This window comes from Schistocerca piceifrons, chromosome 10, assembly GCF_021461385.2.
Source record: "Schistocerca piceifrons isolate TAMUIC-IGC-003096 chromosome 10, iqSchPice1.1, whole genome shotgun sequence".
Classification (NCBI taxonomy): Eukaryota; Metazoa; Arthropoda; class Insecta; order Orthoptera; family Acrididae; genus Schistocerca; species Schistocerca piceifrons.
The window spans coordinates 115,138,117-115,159,032 of record NC_060147.1 but is presented as its reverse complement, the minus strand read 5'-3'; positions in this window follow the sequence as shown (position 1 = coordinate 115,159,032).

Here is a 20,916-nt window from a genome sequence, read left to right as displayed (position 1 = left end):
ATCCATAAAAATGAAGTCAGGGCCAAATGCATTCCTGAAAACATGCACATGGTGGAGGAATACAGTGTCACACCCACTGTGACTGCCTACTGTACCTTGTTCAAAGACTTGGAGGTCAGTATGCCCATGCAACATTATGCCTCCCCAAAACATAACACCCGGGCCACAAAAACGATTATGTTCGTCAATGATCCTGGGTGCATTAAATATTCCCAATTCTCGCCATATGAGGGTGAACCCACAGTCAATACTTGGACTGGACGTGCTCTTATCCAAGAAGATCATGTGAACCAGCTCATCGGTCCAGTCCCCGTGCTCTTGGCACCATCACAAATGATGCCGCTGGTGTGTGGGCGTGAACGGAACACAATGCACTGGTCATTGGGCAAATAGAACACCCCTATGCTGTAGCCACACCAATATGAAATGTGAGATTGTGTGCCTTGAAGTCCTGCTAAATGTGGCCACAGTCACACCTGCCGTTTGATATGGTTCTCTTCTTGTCCATTGTACAATCTAGAGATCATCTGCTGTTGTGATTGACCATGGTTGACCACCTCTTCTCCTTTGGGCAGCAGAACCTGCGGTTCAGATCACTCCCCGTGCATGTGAAACAGTGCTGTGAGCAGTACGAAAGCTATGTGCTACACTCGACACACTTCGTCTTTTCCCGGTTCCCGGTGATTCTTCCCTGTGTGGAGTCATCCAAATGTGTCTCTGGGCTGTGTTGTAATGAATATCACCACCTCAGCTCACCATAACTCTTCACCAATTGATACACACTGCCTTTTCCCTTTCTTTCAACTGCATCATGTTGCAGTCTCATTTGGCACTATGGTCAGCCGGCCTCACAACATGTGATGTCCAGTTTTCTGTGCACATTTAGGAGACCCCTAGCAACACTTTCTTTTCATTTCCAGCAAGTAGTTAACATGTTATAGTACTTTATTTAGCATGCTTTGCCTATCTTTTACTAATGTATACCTTGATTAATTTCCACATGCATTCTTGATAGGATCTATGGAACCTGATGGATATGGATGAATGAAAGAATAAATGTTGTCATCTCTTTCTAGTCCCAAACTCTGAATACTACCTTCCTCTTAAAATTCTGTGTTTTAATATACTGTACCTATAGTTTCTGGCATTCTAATGGAGTCCTAAATTATAGGGTGAAAATTATTTAAACCAACAGACTCTGGCAGATTGCATGGGACACAAAAGGGACACTTTCTCTAATATCATAATTACCTGTGAACATTTTTAATCTGGTAAAGGGGATAATCACTCTCTGCATTCATGAAATTACACATAACATGGGGATAAATGTTAGAAATGTCCTTCATGAGCAATTGTTAACCCATTTCACTTACAGTGAGTGAAACCACATAATTATCCATTCACAGTTTCCATAGTGGAACCTGGAACACTGTCAAATAAGAAGAAATAGCCTTCCACCTGAAGTAATCTATTACACATAGATTTCAACATAAAAGCTGGTTCTGAAGAAACATAACAGACACTTTTGGTTATAACATAACATTGCTTGAAATTATCTGTCTCTTTTCATAACATTCTTTTTACTTACATTTTCTTTGTCAGATTTCATTGTGCAATTCAGTTTTTTTGTTTTTTTTTTATCAGAAATTCTGGCAAACATTGCTAACATTTATTGAAAGTCAGTCCCATCTCTTATTTGCAGTGAATTAATAGGTTTTGCAAGAGGACAGCTACCATCAACAGAGTCCACTGAGTCTGATATGAAACTACTGTCCAATCTATTTTTTGACACTATCTATAAACAGCTTTATGAGTGGATTCAGTCCTTCATTTGTATCACAAGTTCAAAACAGCCAAGTACAGACCAGAAGCCATCATATTAAAAGAAGCTGCGTCAGCAGACAATGAGCAGTTATATTTTGAGTGAGTTGGGGCAGTCGTTAACAGAGTGATGGGAGTGACATCTGTTGGTTTGGTGTCTCAGCTCCAGGTAGCACTGTATTTTCATATCTGAGTAACAGCAAGATGATAACATTGATAGAAACCATATGGGGTGTATCAAATACATTTATTCGTTAGTGCTGGAGGCTAATAAAAAATGGATATTCCGCAAACTTTTTGTTTCTTATCCAAACCTCATGTCACCTCAAACATCATTTAAAGCCATGGACCTGCACCTTGGATGCAACAAATATAAGTTTATTCACAACTGTATGTGTATCCATTGGAGTTACGGATTTGGGTATCTCACTGACGGGAGGGAATCCATTACACAACAGAAATAAATGTCGGCTGATCAATGTTTAGTTAGTTATCCTTGCATTATGTGGATAAATTCTGTTATGAAGAAGAAAAGACAGAGATTGGAAATTCATGTACATCAGCTACTCTCATGGTAATTGTGTTTCAGTGGACTATAAAAACCTGGAGACAGTGAAGAAGAAGGCCAGGAACATGGGAATGCTGTTTATCCACGTTCCCCAAGCAGGGCGGTATGAACGCTGTCTGGACAGAATCCTCAGGCTGAAGGCCAAGAGTGAGTAAATTACTGTCTGTATCACACTAATGACCATACAAAATGTTCTCCAGCCAGTGACACCTGTTTCATTGTATAGTCAATAAGAAGTTAGAACACTTTTTCCCTACTTCAAAAGGTTTGAGTTCATAATATCCATCCTATTCACTTACCTTACAAAATTTATAGCATTTGTAGATTTAGATAAAGCTTCTGGCAATGTTGACTGGAATACAGTCTTTAAATATTGCGTGTTTCAGCCTCAGGTCAGACAAATGGTATCATGACCTGTTTGACTCCTCAGCAATTCTGTTTAGCTGATCTGTTTATAAAATGGTGGGACTACTAATATACTTGAAAAATCAATTGCAAATGGAACTAACTTCTAAACACAACTACATGCATTTGAATATTTTTGATAGCTTATCATGAAGGTAGCCTATAAATGGACAGCCCAGAACAGTCTCAATGTAAACACACGTGTGATCTGGTTGTTCGAACTGAAATTAGCTTAGTAATAGCATAAAGTTAGTAACTCTTAAATCATAATTAAATATTAAGAGAACAATATTAGGCAATGACTGACTACAACAGGGCAAGGAATACAGTAGCAGACAAACAGGTAGTTTTGAGATATGAAATAGTGAAGGCAGCAGAGGACCAAACAGATAAAAAGATGAGACCTAGCAGAAATCCTTGAATACTGAATTTAATTGACAAAAGAAGAAAATATAAAAATGCAGTGAATGCAGCAGGTAAAAGACAATAAAAATGTCTAAAAATTGAGATTGACAGGATGTGCAAAATGGCTATGCAGGAATGGCTAGCGGGTAAGTGTAAGGATACATAAGGATATATCTCTAGGGGGAAAATAGATACCACCTACAGGAAAATAAATGGGACCTTTGAATAAAAGTGAAGCATTTGTATTAATATCAAGAGCTTAGATGTAAGACCATAACTAAATAAAGAGGGGAAATCTGAAAGGTCAAAGGAGTATATGGAGGGTCTACACAAGGGAGCAATATTATAGAAAGGGAAGAGGACACAGATGAAAAGGGTGTTATGATACTGCCAGAAGAATCTGACAGAATACTGAAAGACCTAAATCAAAACAATACCAAGGGGATAGATGACATTCCATCAGAACTGCTGTTATCCGTGGAAGAACGACGCATGACAGAACTATTCCACCTGCTGTGTAAGATGTGACAGATGGGTGAAATACCCTCCGACTTCAAGATGAATGTCATAATTTAAATTCAAAACGAAGCAGTTGCTGACAGGTGTGAATATTATCAAATTATCTTCTTAATAAGTCACAGCTCCAAAATACTAGCATGAATTATGTACAGAAGAATGGAAAAATTGGCAGAAGCCAACCACAGGAAAGATCAGTTTGAGTTACTGAGAAAAGTAGGAACATGCGAGGCAATACTGACCCTGCAAATTATCATAGAAGAAAGTTTACTGCATGGCAAACATATGTTTGTAGCATTTTGAGATTTAGATGAAGCTTTTGACAACAATGAGTGGAGTACACTCTTTACAATTCTGACAGTAGCAGGGGCAAAATATAGGCAGTGAAACGCTGTTCACAGTCTGTACAGAAACCAGATGGCAGCTATGAGTTGAGGGACATAAAAGGGAAGCAGTGGTTGGGAAGGAAGTGACAGGGCTGCAGCCTATCCCTGATCTTATTTGATCTGTACACTGAGCTAGCAGTATAGGAAACCAGATGACATTGCAATTCTGACAGAGACCACAAAAGACTTGGAAAAACAGTTGAAAGGAATGGACAGTGCCTTGAAAGGAGGATATAAGACAAACATCAACAAAAGCGAAACAGTTGTAATGGAATGCAGTTGAATTAAATCAGATGATGCTGAGGGAATTAGATTAGATTAGGAAATGAGACACTAAAAATAGTGGATGAGTTTTGCTATTCGGGCAGTAAAACAACTGACAATGGCTGAAGCAGAGAGAATATAAACTGTAGACTGGCAATGGCAAGAAAAGCATTTCTGAGGAAGAGAAATTTGTTAACATCAAAAATAGATTTAAGTGTTAAGAGGTATTTTCTGAAGGTATTTGTCTGAAGCGTAGTCTTGTATAGAAGTGAAATACGGATGATAAACAGTTCAGACAAGAGAAATGTGGTGCTACAGCAGAATGCTGAAGATTAGATGGGTAGATTGTGTAACTAATGAGTAGGTGCTAAACACAACTGTAGAGAAAAGAAATCTGTGGCACAAGTTTACTAAAAGAAGAGACTGGTTGATAGGACACATTCTTAGACATCAAGGGATCAACCAATATAGTACTAGATATAAGTGTGGGGGCCAGCATCATACAGGGAGACCACAAAATGAATATAGTAAGCAGATTCAGAAGGATGTTGATTGCAGTAGCTGTTCAGAGATGAATAGGCTTGTACAGGATAGAGTAGCATGGAGAGCCGCAGCAAACCAGTGAAGACCACTAAAACTACAAAACTGAGTGAGAAGGAATGCCTTCCCCAGATGAAACTAGTGCAAAGTTTCTTGAGTACTAGTGTGGGTAAACTAGATGTGTACTGTCATATAAGCAGGACTGATGTGGCAGATACGGGCTCTAATTAGACACTGGTAGCTGGCAGTCTCACGTGTACACTAAACAGGTGAGTATGAAACAAATGAAAAATTGAACTGCTATCAGATAAGTGCAAGCTGGCAGAAAAAGGAACCCCAACAAAGGAAAAATTCAAAACACAGTAAGAAGAGACATCATAATACATGAAAAGATACGTAGAAAAAGACTTTGCTATGGAAACCACTTTGCTAATTTAAGTATGGTTGTGTACATACTTTTAAAACAATAGTATTTTTATGTATATTCAAATGATATACTTTAGGAACATAATGACAGATATCCAGACATTGATCTGTGCATTTTACTTTTTGGTCTACATCTTTTTTAATGATAACTAAAAACTGTTATATGTCTACCTATGTTAAATGTTCTTTAAGGCAGATATCAAAAGATTTGTTTTTCTCCAGGCCTAAAAGTTTGAATGAAGAGGGCGTGAGAATATTTAAAACCTTGTGCAATGTGCATGCACTGTAACTTAAGACAGTTCCTGTAGGCCAGTTTGTGGTAGTTTCCTGACTTGATAGACCCCAAGTGTGCTGTATCAAATTATTTCTCTCAACTTCCTCTACACTTATGTGGTACATTGTAAAGAATGACAGTGTTTCAACATCACAGAAAATAAATAACAGTCTATATTAAATGTGTTCTATCTCAGATAACATTCAACATGATGTTAGGGCATAAACATCTGTGCCAAATGCAAGAATGTAGATGACATTTCTGGTTTAAAGTAAAACAAGTTGATAAATGTAGTAACTAAAAACCACATTTCAGTATCTCTTGAAACAACAACATTTTAAATAAATGGAACAAAATGCATATGGTAAAATATATCTGCATTTTAATAGTTGCAAAAAAAGGATTTGAAATACCATTATTCTCAAATTTTAATTAAAAGGTTGAACAGTGACCACTAGTAGAGATAAAATATGATGCTTTAAGTACAACACAGCTGCAAAATGACAAACAAGCAAGTTTATGCATCCAAATACCCACAAAAGTGGATACACAAGACTGACGATGACATCATGTTTCAATATTTGATTATAGACTGATTATACAGTGCTTTACAAATGGATAGCAGATTGCATGTTAAAAAGTTGTGGGCCAAATATTGTCTTTCATATACGGCCATGCTCAGCATATGTAAGCACCATTTAAAATAACCCAGTTTTGGCAAAACCCTGTGATATTTTCATATTCTACTTTCTCCCCACTCCCTCTGTTTACCAAATTTAGTTACAACAGAATTTGCTCTTTCCACAAATTTCAAATACCTCTCAGTAAGTATTGTTGTCAATCTGAGTAAATGGGCATGAATGAAGACTAATAAAATTGTTCTTTTATTGAAATTAATAACTTGTCTTTATGGAAATTTTCTCACTTAAACTTGGAAAACAAATACAGTCTATCTATTTTTGTGCTGCCAAATTGTGTACATAAGATTACTACAATGTACCAACAAGAAATAATAAACAAAGCAGGAAGTTCTGAGTAGTTGGGCATACATGATGAGGTACGGATAAATCATGTAGTTGTAATGCCTACACATTAGGCTCAACTTCTTTTACTGCAAGATTATTGTCAACTTCCACAATACAGAAATCAGGAAGCTGGCATATTTTAACTGTGGAATACTAAGTAAATAAAAATTTTAATTTTTGTTTTTAATTAAAATTCGTTCAGGAATGGTCTGGGCATGCTGTGTGTAAACATGAGCTGTGTAGATTTAACAGATATATGGGGCTGGGGAAAGAAAGAACTAATAAGATCAGGGCAGGGCAGGGCATGTCGAACCAAGCAAAACTTGACAGATGGCTAGAGTTTGTAATTGCAGCATTCAATGTAAGCAATGCTTTTGTCTCATTAAAAGATTATCTTGCTTTTGTTTATTTGCTGGAGTCTTAGAAAAGCATCTTATTACAGTTTCAAAATCTTTTTATTTATTTACTTTTATTTTATTTATTTAGCCATCTGTGGACATTTTAAAATGTATGGATGTTGTCAGTTGCATGCATTCACATATTTATACAGTTTGTTGTTACATTTAGTGAAACATTGTGATATATAAGTTATTTACAATCATTTTTGCTCCTTATCAAAATATTGTGAAACAAAAGCTATTTACAATCATTTGGTACTAAGGAATTCACTTGTAGTGTAAAAGCAGTGTTCCTGCAAAAACAATTTAAGATTTTTCCTAAAGCGTTACATGTTATCTGCTTCTTTTATTTTCTGTGGCAGTTTATTATACAGTTTTACACCTTCATACAAGAAGCTACTTTGAGTCTTATGTTTATTTTTCCTGTCTAGGTGAAGGCAGTGACTTGTTCTTGTACTATAGTTATGAAAACTGCTATTTCTGCTATAGTTTTCTATATTTTTCTTTATGTACACTATGGTTTGGAACATAAATTCACAAGGAACAGTTAGAATTTCTAACATTTTGAAAAGTTCTCTAAAGTGGGCCCACTTACTGCTTTTTGTTATAATTCTTACTGCTCTCTTTTGCATTTTAAATACTGTTCGTAAATTCTGAGCACTGTTTCCCCATAAAATAATACCATAACTGATTACTGAATTAACATAACTAAAGTATACAGTTCTCAAACATTCACTACTGCATGCGGATACAAGGACTCTTAAGTGCATAACATGTTGTGGATATCTTTTTTGAGAGTTTCATAGCATGTTCATTCCACTTCATTTGGCTGTCAGTGTGCAACCTTAAGAATTTTGTTGTAGGTACATCATCTATGGAGATGTTATCTAGTTTTAAATTTAAGGGACTCTGTTTTCTGTTCATTCTAAAGCATATTGTATTTGTTTTCTTTACGTTGAGAGTTACTTTGTTTTCCGGAGACCATTTATGAACATCCCTCAGCACTTCAGTAGAATTTTCCAACATTTGTGCTGGTGTCTTACTGGTGATTACAATGTTGCTGTCATCCGCAAACAATATCTTCTCTCCATGGCTGATATGTTGTGGGAAACCATTTATATACGCCAGAAATAATACAGGGCCTAGTACACTTCTTTGAGGGACCCCAATATTGATATATTGTGGATCAGATAATGTTTCTCAATGTACTTAACTCCACTGGAGACACGTGTGTTCTCTGCTGACTGTACCCTGTTTTCTAGATATGAACGAAACCATTTGAGAACCACTCCCCCTACTCCTAGTGCCTATAATTTATGCAACAGCTTCTGGTGGTCAACTGTATCAAATGCCTCAGACAGGTCTAGGAAAAGGCCAGTTACATAGCTGTTCTCATCTAGTGCTTCTAAAACTGTTTTTGTAAATTGTGCTATTGTAGATTCTGTACCTGTATCAGGCCTGAAACCATGCTGGTCATTGCAGAGGAGGTTGAATTTACTTAGATAGCTCAAAAGCCTGTTTTTCATTATTGTTTCTATCACTTTGAAAAAGCGTGACAATAGGGCTATTGATCTGTAGTTCTCAATGTTTTCTACGTCACCTTTCTTGTGAACTGGTAAAATTTTGACATGCTTCAGATAGTCAGGGAAGCAACCAGTTTTGAAGGATTCATTTACGATTTCTGTTAGTGGAGCTTTGATACTGTTTATGCATTTTTTCAGCTCACACATTTGGATTTCATCTAAACCTGCCGAGTTTTTGTTATTTAATTGCCTTACAACATTGCATACTTCCTCCTCAGTAGTTGGAAGCAATACTATTGCGTTTTCTATATGCTTCTGTATTGGTTGATTAGCACCTTTTGGAAAATGTTTCTGTAAGATCGTCCTTGAGAAACTTTTAATATTAAAACTAATATAGAGCCATTTTATTTGAATAATGTTCTTTGCATGTACAACTTAGTAGCTGTGTTTTACTCTAAATGGTATGTTCTCTGTATATGTCTTTGTATAAAGTGATAAAATTTTGTAAAACTAATTTTGTGTTTCCTCTCTTTCCATGTAGTTCCCTTCCTTGATAATTTCACAAGCTTCTTATACATGCTTCCCTCTTTAGAGAGTGTATTTGCTGCTCAGCCTGATAACAGTGAGGAATTTTCATAATGTAAGTTTCACTAATCTGTAATTACAGTAATGAATACAAGTAATCTTACTGTTATACTATAAAATAAGATGCATCTCTCGATGCATGTATGATTTCTTTTTTTCATTCTAGTCTGCTGTGTCTTTCCTGGCTGTGGTCATGACTTATTTCCTACTTGATCATTTGTTGTGTTCCATAAGCTCTTGTACTTAGGGTAGTGCACCAGATTTTGTAAAATAAAAAAAAAGAAGAGATGACTCATTATTATTTTAAAATCTAAAATATAAATATATATCATATCACTAAAAATTACATAACCCTTCCATACATTTGATAGAGGTCACAAAATATTATTAATGTGGAAGTACACATCTAGAGAACAAAATAAGTACATATTTATCATTTTCAAGGGCTTGTCAATCAGGTTCAGGTTGATTCTTATTGTATTTTACTGAACTACTGGCACTTTTCAATAACTGAATATCACTCTTTTCAAATTAAAAAAATTCTGAACAGGGTAACTGCTATACAGAATGTGCTTTCCCAAAGTTCATGTTGATGTTGTTTGCACAGTAAAAAGACACACAATTAATTTCCAAAATGTGTTTGTCTAGGCTCTGCACTTCCGTATCAGTAAGTACCATATATGTTACCCAAGCCCTTTCAACAAAATCTAGAAGTTTATTCTGCACTACCTTTAAAGGATAGGGGTACCAGATGCAAACTGGAAATATTTTTCAATTGCTTTTGTTTGATGCATCAGATGCTAACAAAAATAATGCTAAGGTCTTTACTGAACACCTTACAATAGATACAAAGTCAGGAGTAAGAACATTCTTCACAATCATTAAAGATTGGAAGCAACTGCAGAATCATTAAATATTTGAGACTCAAATTTATTTCTGCTGTCCACACTTGAATGACATGGTTATGTTTCACAGCATGATACACTAAACCAAGTTCACATGTGATGCTCTTATCATACTCTTCTTTACCGTTTAAGCTAAAGAAACAGCTCGTTAGTGTATTTCAACTTCCAGTACAAAAATAAATAAATAAATAAATTCTTGTATTGTGCATGTTGCCTCAGGTCAGTTTGTCCTCCATGCTAAAAACTGAGATGCATGCTAATGCTTGCTACACAAATTAGAAAATGCTCAGTTCTTGTCTGGTCCTGGCTTACCCACAAAAGTGCATCTTCCCATTTCTTGAGATGTATTTATATTTGGTTACGCATGTCTTAAATTTTAAACATTTTTCATGGAAGTGACTTTTATGGCTCTTCTTGACTCAAACATTTTTAACTTGAAACTAATTTTCTGACGAAGACTGATACATTAAAACAAACTCTGAGCAATGTTTCAGTGAGACTGGGGACACTTGAGAAAGCAATGTATTCATTTGCTGAAACTTCCATATGTCACTATCCACATTCTTATATTGTAGTCCTATGTATGTCTTCCTTTAAGTTCACAACATTTCTTGATTCCAGCTTAGGGAGAACGACAGTACCACAAGGAAGAGAGGCTATTTTTACTGTCATATGCTTTGTCCTAAAGGTAGATGTACATAAGACTACAATATAAGGAAGTGGAGAGCAACATATGGAGGTTTGGATCGTTCTGGGGAGCTTGCACAGATAGCCAAATGGTTAAGGCAATAGCTTGTGTTAGGCAATAAATCTGAGTCCTAGCCCCAGTCCAGCATAAATTTTCACATACCACAATTGCTTAATACATCTATATCCATTGCAGCTGACATCATGAAATTCACCTGCAAGTATAGAACAATTTCTCACAGAGAATTCCACTTCTGTACTACAAAAATTGTAGCTTTCCACAAAACTGATGCTTCTTTCCATTGTTCATAATATCACAGAAAGTGCTATCTAATAACAATCTATACAGTTCATGAATGGTATATTTGTTGTCAGACCTTACACTCTGCTTATTGGGGTAAATACTTGAATCCCACTCTGCTCAGGATTGTTCCCTTCTTTTATAACTTACACAATGGGCTCCAACATTTTGCTTGCATCTTCTGTCAACATAATGACTGCTTTCTCTTTCTGCTCAGCGATAAATTTAATGACATTCACAGCAAAGTGAGAACTCATTTCTCGTAATCATTTTCAGTACAAGGTAACCACACACACATCTTTGAGCTGGAGCATGAATGTATCTAGTCATGCAACCAAATTAATTCCCATTATGGCCAGGTCTACAGTTCACTTTGTTTAGTAATATGTGTGACCATAAGGTAGCGGGATTTTTTTTTTTTTTTATGTCCATCCGATTTTCAATTCTTTTATCTTTTTGGTACATATGTTCCTGATGCATGTTTACATTTTCATATGTTTTGAATATTTATTTCATTGCGGACAGTCAAAATATTATACATGTTTTGAAAAAGATGGATCAAAGAATATGCATTAAATTTTGCTTGAAGAATGGAATACAGCGCAGCAGCGCATTTGAAATGTCGACTGTGGCTTTTGGCGAATCTACTACAAGTAAGACAAGAGTTTCAGAGAGGATCGAGAAGATGCTGAAGATGGCGACCACTCTGGACCCCTAAGGCATCAATCACTGATGAAATGTGGAAGAAGAAAAGAAAATCGCTCTGGAAAATCCTTGCCAAATCACCATCAGGGCGGTTGCTGATAATGTCAGCATATCCTTGGCTCATGCTTTTTTCGGATGTTTTGGGCATGAAACGTGTAGCAGCAAAGTTTGTTCCAAAATTGTTGAATTTTGATCAAAAGGAACATTGAGCAGACACCTCTCACGGATCCCTGAATGTAGTCGACAACAATCCAGAACTTCTAAAGAAGATTGTAACAATATTATTTTACACAGTCAGTATGGTTTTAGGAAAGGCTGCACCACAACCCACGCAATAAATGAACTGATCACAAAAGTTAGCAGTTGTCTTGATAATAGACTGTGTATTAGGCATCTTTTGCAATCTTACCAGAGCCTTTAACAATGTAATTCATGACAACCTTCTTCAAAAACTGACTAGTCATGTTTCCAAGGATAATCTCTTAGTTGGATATCATCATACTTGGCAAACAGAAAATAAAGAGTACTTGTTAATAACACTGGCAATAAATTCTTTTCTGGCTGGAAACACACAGTTAACTGTCCCACGAGGCTCAGTATTAGGACTACTACTACTTCTGTGTTACATCAATGATCTGCTATGCCAGGTTGAGACAGATACCATCCCGTATGCAGATGACTCAGCAGCAATAGTCTGCTGTAAAATCGATGGAGACTTAATCTGCCATATTGAGCAGACACTTGGGGAAGTGGAAGAATGGGTAAAAAATAATAATTTGAAATGAAACTGAGCAAAAACAGAAACAGTTAGTATGATGTGTAAGTGAAATAAGCTATAGGGACAAAAAATTGGACCCCGCAAGCTGTGTCAAATTCCTTGGTGTGTTAATAAACAAAAATATGTGGAGTCCTTAGTCAACTGAACAGTCTTGTGTATGTCATGAATATCTTATCTAATATCACTGATTTAACATTTAAGAAACATTATATATTATGCATATTTTGTTTCAGTAGTTAAGTACAGCATAATTTTCTGGAGGCCTGAGAAAATCAATCTGCTCAAAACCTTTAGGCTATTAAAAAGATCATCCGAGCCATGGTGGGGGACATATATATATTTTTTCTTTAATGATGACCACGTAACAGAGAACCACGTATCTCTCCAAAACTCACACAGTTTCTTTCTTAAACAAAACCATAATTATAGCTATACATTTTTTTTAAAAAAGTGATAACTATATAAAGTAATAAATATGAATTGTCACCTTAGATTAGTTTACTAGTCTGTATATTAGTCTTAAAATTGATAAGTTACCTATGTTACAATCTTTGATTGTATGAGGTATGTTATGTTACAATAAAAATTTTATTTGATTTGTTTTGCACTGTTTCATCCAAATGTGTGTCCTGTCTGCCATTTTGATATGTGAACATTAAAACATATTTCCTTTCATTTCTTTTTTACTTTTGCAGATGCAGAAAATGAAGAGGAGTTCATGAGGAAAAAGTGGCAGAGGTATCAAACAAAGAAACACAGAGGTTTGCAGAAAATTCTTGAAGAAAAGGATGATGATATCAAAGAGAAGATATACACTTTTAAGGGAAGGAGGCGAGGGAAAGTTTATGAGGGGGAAGAACAAGAATATGAAAGGGAAAGAAAAGGACACATGAGAGAGGAAAAAGGATATGAGAGGGATGAAAAAGACTATGAAAAAGATGAGAGAGAGTATGAGAGGGAAGCAGTAAGAGAAGAACATAAAGATTCTGAAAGATCAAGGAGGGCTGAGTTCAACCCTGTTACAAAGCATCCCCTCATTGTGCCACGTGTGGTACCAAGATTGTAAATTATTACCAATAAATTCAATGCCAATTTTGTGATATCAACTCCATGAAGAAGATTAAAGTGTCTGTGTTTCTTGTAATTGTTTTATAATATGATCAATTTTTCCAACCCATTCCCTAATCTGATGATAATGTACCAGTACATAAATTCTTGGAAACGTATACTCCAACAATATGTTACATTACTTATATTCACTGATTTTTATCACTTGACTAAAAAGATTATGATAGGATGATACATTCAATACTAGGATAAAATTATGTTGTCATCTAGCTGGGTTAGACTTCAGTTAGAAACTAAGCTTTTAATTACTTTGAAATCTCTTCACAGATTAAAACTGAGACTAGAAGTTTTAAAACAGCAAGTACTCTCCTATTAATTACAGATTTTAAAGAACTGACTGTTGCAGCTGATACCGCAGTGGTCTATTATATTTAATAATTGGCCTGCATACATCATGCTGACATCAAACAAATCACGAGGTGTTTAGGGTGCTATCCTAGATAATATCCGTTTTTGCATACTGCAAAGTAAATAACGTCATTTTCTCTGATTTCACTCCCGCTACTTTTTTATTTTTTTCAGACACCTATTACCAAATAAACATCAAAATTCCTTCACAAATTTTTCGGAATAAATTTCAGTCATCAGCTGCAAATATATTTTTATTATGCTTTAGTAGTTTTGACAAATTAATTTGTTGTATCAAGAAGCCTACCAAATTAGGTGTATTATAAAACTTGAGACTTTGGCTATACATCTATATGAAGTATAAAAAGTATATTACAGAAACTTACTTAGTATTAGTTCAGGAGAAGTCAATACCTTCTGCATACTAGCATAACATCATGATATGTCCAGAAATGTAGATATTGTATGTGATTTCTGTAAACACAGATTGACAAATGATTGGTTAATTTTCATAATTTATAAGAGAAAATGTTCAATCAAACTAGAGTCTGGTTTTAAGGCAAGTTGATCATTCAACAAATCTTTCAAATTTAGGTGGGAATGTTTATATGTTTCAAATTCTTCTGAAGGGCTCATTTTGCAACCCTTGTCAACTTCATGCAAAATTTCGATGTTAAGCAAGAATTGAAGAGGAAGTGTGTGTTTCTCCATTTTGAGATGTTCTGCAAAAGTTATCTTACATGAATTCTAGCTGTCTTCACTGAGCAAGTGCTCAAGAAAGCTGGTCTTAAACTCCCTCCTGTCTGTCCTATATAAAAACTTGGACATATATTTCATTGCATTTTATATACTCCAGAATTGTGAAATTTGCCAGTTGAGGTTTCTCATTATGTATAAAGAGCAACTTATGGCATTACTGATGGTAAAGGACACAGTGTTGTCATATATTTTTTAAATAAATTAGCTATATGATATGAAATGTCACCTGGAAATGGTATCGTCTACTTCTTGACAATAAGACCATTTTATTGAGTGAAGAGGAAATTATATTCTTGTTGGTTTTATTATTATAAAGTTTTTGTACAAGGTTTGGTTGATGTCTGTTCTTGACCGCTATATACTTTAAGTTAAGTTCTGTAGCAACAGCAGTGCGGGTCTCCCGCATTGTCCCCTATGCTCCTTGGAGTGTGGGACCTCATCATCTGTAGCAACAGCAGAAGAGGTTGGGGCAGTCCAATAATACAGTTAATCATAGCATGAAAGAATGCCAGTTTGTGCTTAAAGGGGTGACAAGACGAGGTATGAATTATGTTATCTGTTGTGGTGAGTTTTCTATAAATATCAAAGTTAATTTTACCATCTACTAAACATAGTTTCAGGTACAGAAAATTTATTTGTTTACAACTGACATCTGAATTTTATTCTGAAAAAGATAAACTACAGTTGCTGAAAATTGTAGCTGTGGACAAAATAATAAATCCTTCACTCTTATTATTCAGTCAATAATATTTGTTCCTATTGAGTAGTTAATTTTGATGAAGAGTTTTATTATACAGAATAACGTGATGTTTATAAAATATGAGAAACTAGAAAGTGTATCACTTTTACTTTTACATGTGTCTATCAAAAGTACCACAAATTTCACTTCCTCAGGCTAAGTACTCACCAGTGATTCTGTCTCATAATTTATCAACTTGATATTTAAAATTTCATCATAGCTTGTTCTCAAAAAAAATTCAAATGTGTTAAAAAAAGCTTTTGCAGAAACACTGACCTATGCCGATTTAAAATAAGAAAATTCCTGATTACATATATTTACCTGAATTTAGATGCTATGCAAGAAGTTGTAAATTATTTGAATTTAAAGATTCCATTGTTTTTATGTGAAAACAGCAATGAAATGGTTCGATGCAAGAAGTGTGTACGTCAGTGAAAGAAAATATAAACATGAATATGGAAGCTGAATCAGCCTTAGAACAATGGAAAGAATCCCTCAGCAAGCTACTCAACTGTCCTAAGCCATAGCTAAGTATAAGTGAAAACCAAGAAGAAACAAATGAGACAGAAACTGATATCATGGAAGAGACTTAGTGATAGCGAAACACAAAGAGAAAATCATTAAAGCACCAGAAGAGGATACACGGAAATGTTGAAGAATGGAGGAAGCAGACTACAGACCAAGCTGTGCAAACTCATTCAGCACGTTTGGAAGACTGAGTCATTGCCAGATAACAGGAAGACGGCAGTCTTTTGTCTAATATGCAAGAAAGGAAGCAAGATGGACTGCTCTTTTTGTGTCATCTCGTTGCCACTGTAGATTCTTGTACCATGGGAAGCAAGGAGAGGATGTTGTTCAGTGGCTGGTATCCTCTTTCTACAACAGAACTGCAACCATGTATTAACAGGGTTCTTTATTTATCAGAACAGAAAGCTACTTATCTTTAAGCTAGTCCATGTGTCGTGGTACAAGCTCATTCGTAACAGTCCACATTAGCCTCACTGCTGGTGAAGTACATGTCCCGCTATGCACACTACTGTGAGCACTATGTGCTGCCTGAGAGTGAGACTTCAATTGTGACTGCGACTGCAAGTGACTGGGCTGCGACTGACGAGTCCACGGGGACTGTGACAGTGTGATACCTGTCATCTGCGGCTACGATCTAAATACTGGCAATCGAGAGGGCGTTGGTGGCATGTTTCTTGCAAGTTTGTATTTGGCCTCTCTCCTGATAGGCTAACTTGCTCCGGTGCCTACTATCGATCTTCTCACAGCCCCTTTGCCAATCGCAGTGCTGCTGACAGCTTATGCCAGCACAACTCCAGCTGTAGAGGAATCCATCAATGAGCACCAGTAAGCTCCAAACACACACACACACACACACACACACACACACACACACACACACACACACAGGAATCAGTTTACTCAACAAGGCATACAAGATCCTTTCTACAATTATTTTAGGAAAACTAAAACTGTTTGCAGAAAATATCAAAGGAAAATATTAGACTGGATTCCATCCAAACTGTTCAACTACTGACAATGTGCTTCCTTTTAAGCAAATTCTTGAGAAATATTGGGAAAGAGATAGAGGACTGCAGATACTGCTTACAGATTTTTGAAGAGTTTACAGCAGTATCCATCGAAATAGCGTCAATAAAGCCTTAAAGCAGTTCTGAACCCTAAATAAAATCATTGAGATGATCAGAGTATGTGTGAGTGAGTAAAGAGCAATAGCGCAAACTGTAGGAGCATACTTTCAACCTTTCCCCCTAAGAACTGGATTAGCATGTACTGTTTAATCTCACCCTAAAAAAAACTCACAAGAGAGCAAACTTCAAGAGTGGAAAGGGCCACAGATGGAAGGTGGCATGTTTCAGTTAATTGCTTACACAGATAACACAGCACTAGTCAGCAAAAGTAAACAATATCTCAGGGAGATGAACAAAAATGTGGAAACAATAGTAAGCAAAGCAGAAATACTCGTCAGTAAAAACAAAACAGAACATATTCAAGTAGACAGTAAAAGAGAGATGAAAAGCTTCTAATGTTTGAAAAAAAGGCAATAAGAAGAATCTGGTGCTGGTGAGACATGGAAATACTTGGAGAACAAGAAAGAATAATAAAATTTATGAGATCATGAACAAGTATGATGTTTAACAGTATCAAAAGAACAGACAACTCCAATAAGCAGGTCACATAATTCATATGCCATAGACCAAGTTTCGTAAACTAAGTTTCACAACAAAACAACTCCCAGGTAGGGCAAACAACCAATGTGAAGATGATGTAAAGAAAGATGTGGGAGCCTTGAATCTAATCAACTAAGAGAAAACAGCAACAGACAGAAGCAGTGAAGACTGACTGTTGACAAAGCATATAACCTACAGGGCAAGTGACCTCTGGATAAGTAAGTGTAGTTTAACTGAAAACACACCACTTGTTAAGAGTTGCTGAAAGACTTTGTGGTGTCTCTGGCAAGAATTCTCTGTAAGAATCACAGGGTAGTAAATTAATATTTTTTGAACTATAAATGTTTACTGATGTGAATACATGCCAGTAAAACATTTAAAATTATTATTTATGGAGACCTTCAACACAAATTGTAAACTTTAGGTGAAATGATGAAAATCCACTAGTAATTGAACAGTGAATTTCATAACATTGGTTCAAATGGCTTTGAGCACTATGGGACTTAACATCTGTGGTCATCAGTTCTCTAGAACTTAGAACTACTTAAACCTAACTAACCTAAGGACATCACACACATCCATGCCCGAGGCAGGATTCGAAACTGCGACCATAGCAGTTCATAACATTACTATGATGTAAAATCACTAGTTGTTGCACAAGATGATCTCAACGACTTCATAGGCACACCTGTGACTCTTTATGGAAAATTATTTAAATTACTTCCAATACACAGTTACACTGAGATGACAAAAGTTTGAGATACCTCTCAATATCATGTTGGACCTCCTTTTGCCCAGTGTAGTGCAGCAATTAAAATGGTATGGCCTCAGCTGGTCATTAGAAGTCCCCTGCAGAAATAATGGAGCCATGCTGCCTCTATAACTGTCCATAATTGTAAAAGAGTTGCTGGTGCATGATTTTGTGCATGAACTGACCTCTAGATTATGTTCCATTAATGTTCAATGGGTAAATCATTCACTCAAATTATCCAGTTAGACCAGACGACGCAGTCCATTCCATGTAAACACCGCCCACACCATTACAAAGCCACCACCAGCTTGCACAGTGCCTTGTTGACAACCTGCATCCATGGCTTCATGTGGTCTGCGCCACACTCGAACCCTATCATCAGCTCTTACCAATTGAAATCATGACTCATCTCACCAGGCCACAGTTTTCCAGTCATCTAGGGTTCAAACAATATGATCATAGGTCCAGGAAGGTGCTGCAGGCAATGTCATGCTGTTAGCAAAGACACTCACATCAGTTGTCTGCTGACATAGCCCATTAATGCCAAATTTCGCTACACTGTGCTAATGGATTCGTGCATTGTACATCCCACATCAATTTTTGTGGTTACTTCATGTAGTGTTACCTGTCTGTTAGCACTGACAACTCTACACAAATGCCACTGCTCTCAGTTCTTAAATGAAGGCTGTCGGCCATTGTATAGCTTACAGTGGAAGGTAATACCTGAAATTTGGTATTCTTGGCACACTCTAGAAATTGTAGATTGTGTGTATCTTGATCCTAACGATTTCCAAAATGGAATGTTTCAAGTGTCTAGCTTCAACTGCATTCCATGTTGAAACTTTGTTAATTCCAGTCATGTGGCCATGATCACGTTGGAAACCTTGTTACATGAATCACTTGAGTACAAATGACAGCTCCGCCAATGCACTGCCCTTTTATACCTGGTGTACGCGATACTACTGTCAATTGTATATGTGCATATTGCTATCCCGTGACTTTTGTCACCTAAGTATATTTTCATTCTGACACAACAACAAATCAGGTTATATCCACAAGCACTACTGTTCAGAAAGACCATAGCAGAATGAAAAAATAAAAATAGTAATGAGAAGAAAATACTATATAGTTTACCTGCTGTCTGCCCTGAGAGTCACTGCTTGCTATTTTTGAAAATATTTTCAATCTGCATACATAATTTTTATGTAAATAGAATCAAACAACAGAATGGAACAGCAATGGTTTTATGAGAAGGATAGATTGCTACTCAACACATAGAGGATGCAATGAGTCGTGGACAAGCACAATGAAAATACTACTAAACATTTAAGCTTTCAGCCAAAAGGCATTCTTCAAAAGAAGAAAGCAGTCACACATTCACACAAGCAAAACCACATACACATATTGCCACTATCTCTGACTACACTGGCTGGAGACAGTGGAAATGCATGTGAGAGTTGTGCTTGTGTGAATGTGTGTATGCTTTCTATTTCCACAGAAGGCCTTTTGGTTGAAAGCTTAAACATTTAGTAATCTTTAATTGTGCCTGTTTGTGACTCATTGCCTCCTCTATGTGCTGGACAATCTATCTTTTTTACAGTATTGTCAATATGTAAGTGGGGTCAGCCCAAACAGATCGCTCATGGACTATTTTGAGCAAGAATCTGATTCAACAAAAAATATCATTTTTATTCTCATTGTCTTTGATCTGCCCCTATGTGTAACCCATCTAGGTTATTATACCTATGGACTGAATTTGACAAATTGCTCTATACAAGATTTCCAATGTTTTGCCATTACCTTCCTGTCCTTCTTGTCATTTCTCTACACTTGTTCTTGTCACTGAAACATGGGTCCTAACTAGCAAGGACAAAACACAGACTTCGAGCCTCCAAAATGCAACTTCTTTGATTGTTGGGGGGGGGGGGGGGGGGGGGGGGGGGGGGGGGGGGGGGGGGGGGGGTGATGAAGAGGGACAGGAAGATAAATGAGAACCATGGTGCCCCTCTCTACAGTTCAAGCTTCAATGAGAAAATCTCAGAATGTACTCTAAATTGGAGAACTCGTGTAGAACGGATGAGTGATGAACATTTCTCAAAATGTCAACATGTACAAAATTCTACAGGGATCAGCAGTGTGGGCAAAACAGAGAGAAGATGGAAAGGTCAGGTTTGAAGTCTGCAACAGGTCAAAGGGCTTAATACTTGAAGAAGAAGAAGAAGAAGAAGAAGAAGAAGATGATGATATCACTCATGAAAATGGACTCATATTAGCATGGTGTCATATTCTGCACAAGAATATTTACTGATAGTGAGATCCAAACATGGAAATTAATAAGCATTTCCACAAGCGATTGAGCATGGTGTAATATGACAGTAGTATCATGTGAAATCAGCAAAATGTGGCATGCAACAAAATTCTGTAACCAACTAGGGATGTAAAAGTAACCACTAATTTTGTACCGTTTATATTCAGTGTTATCAA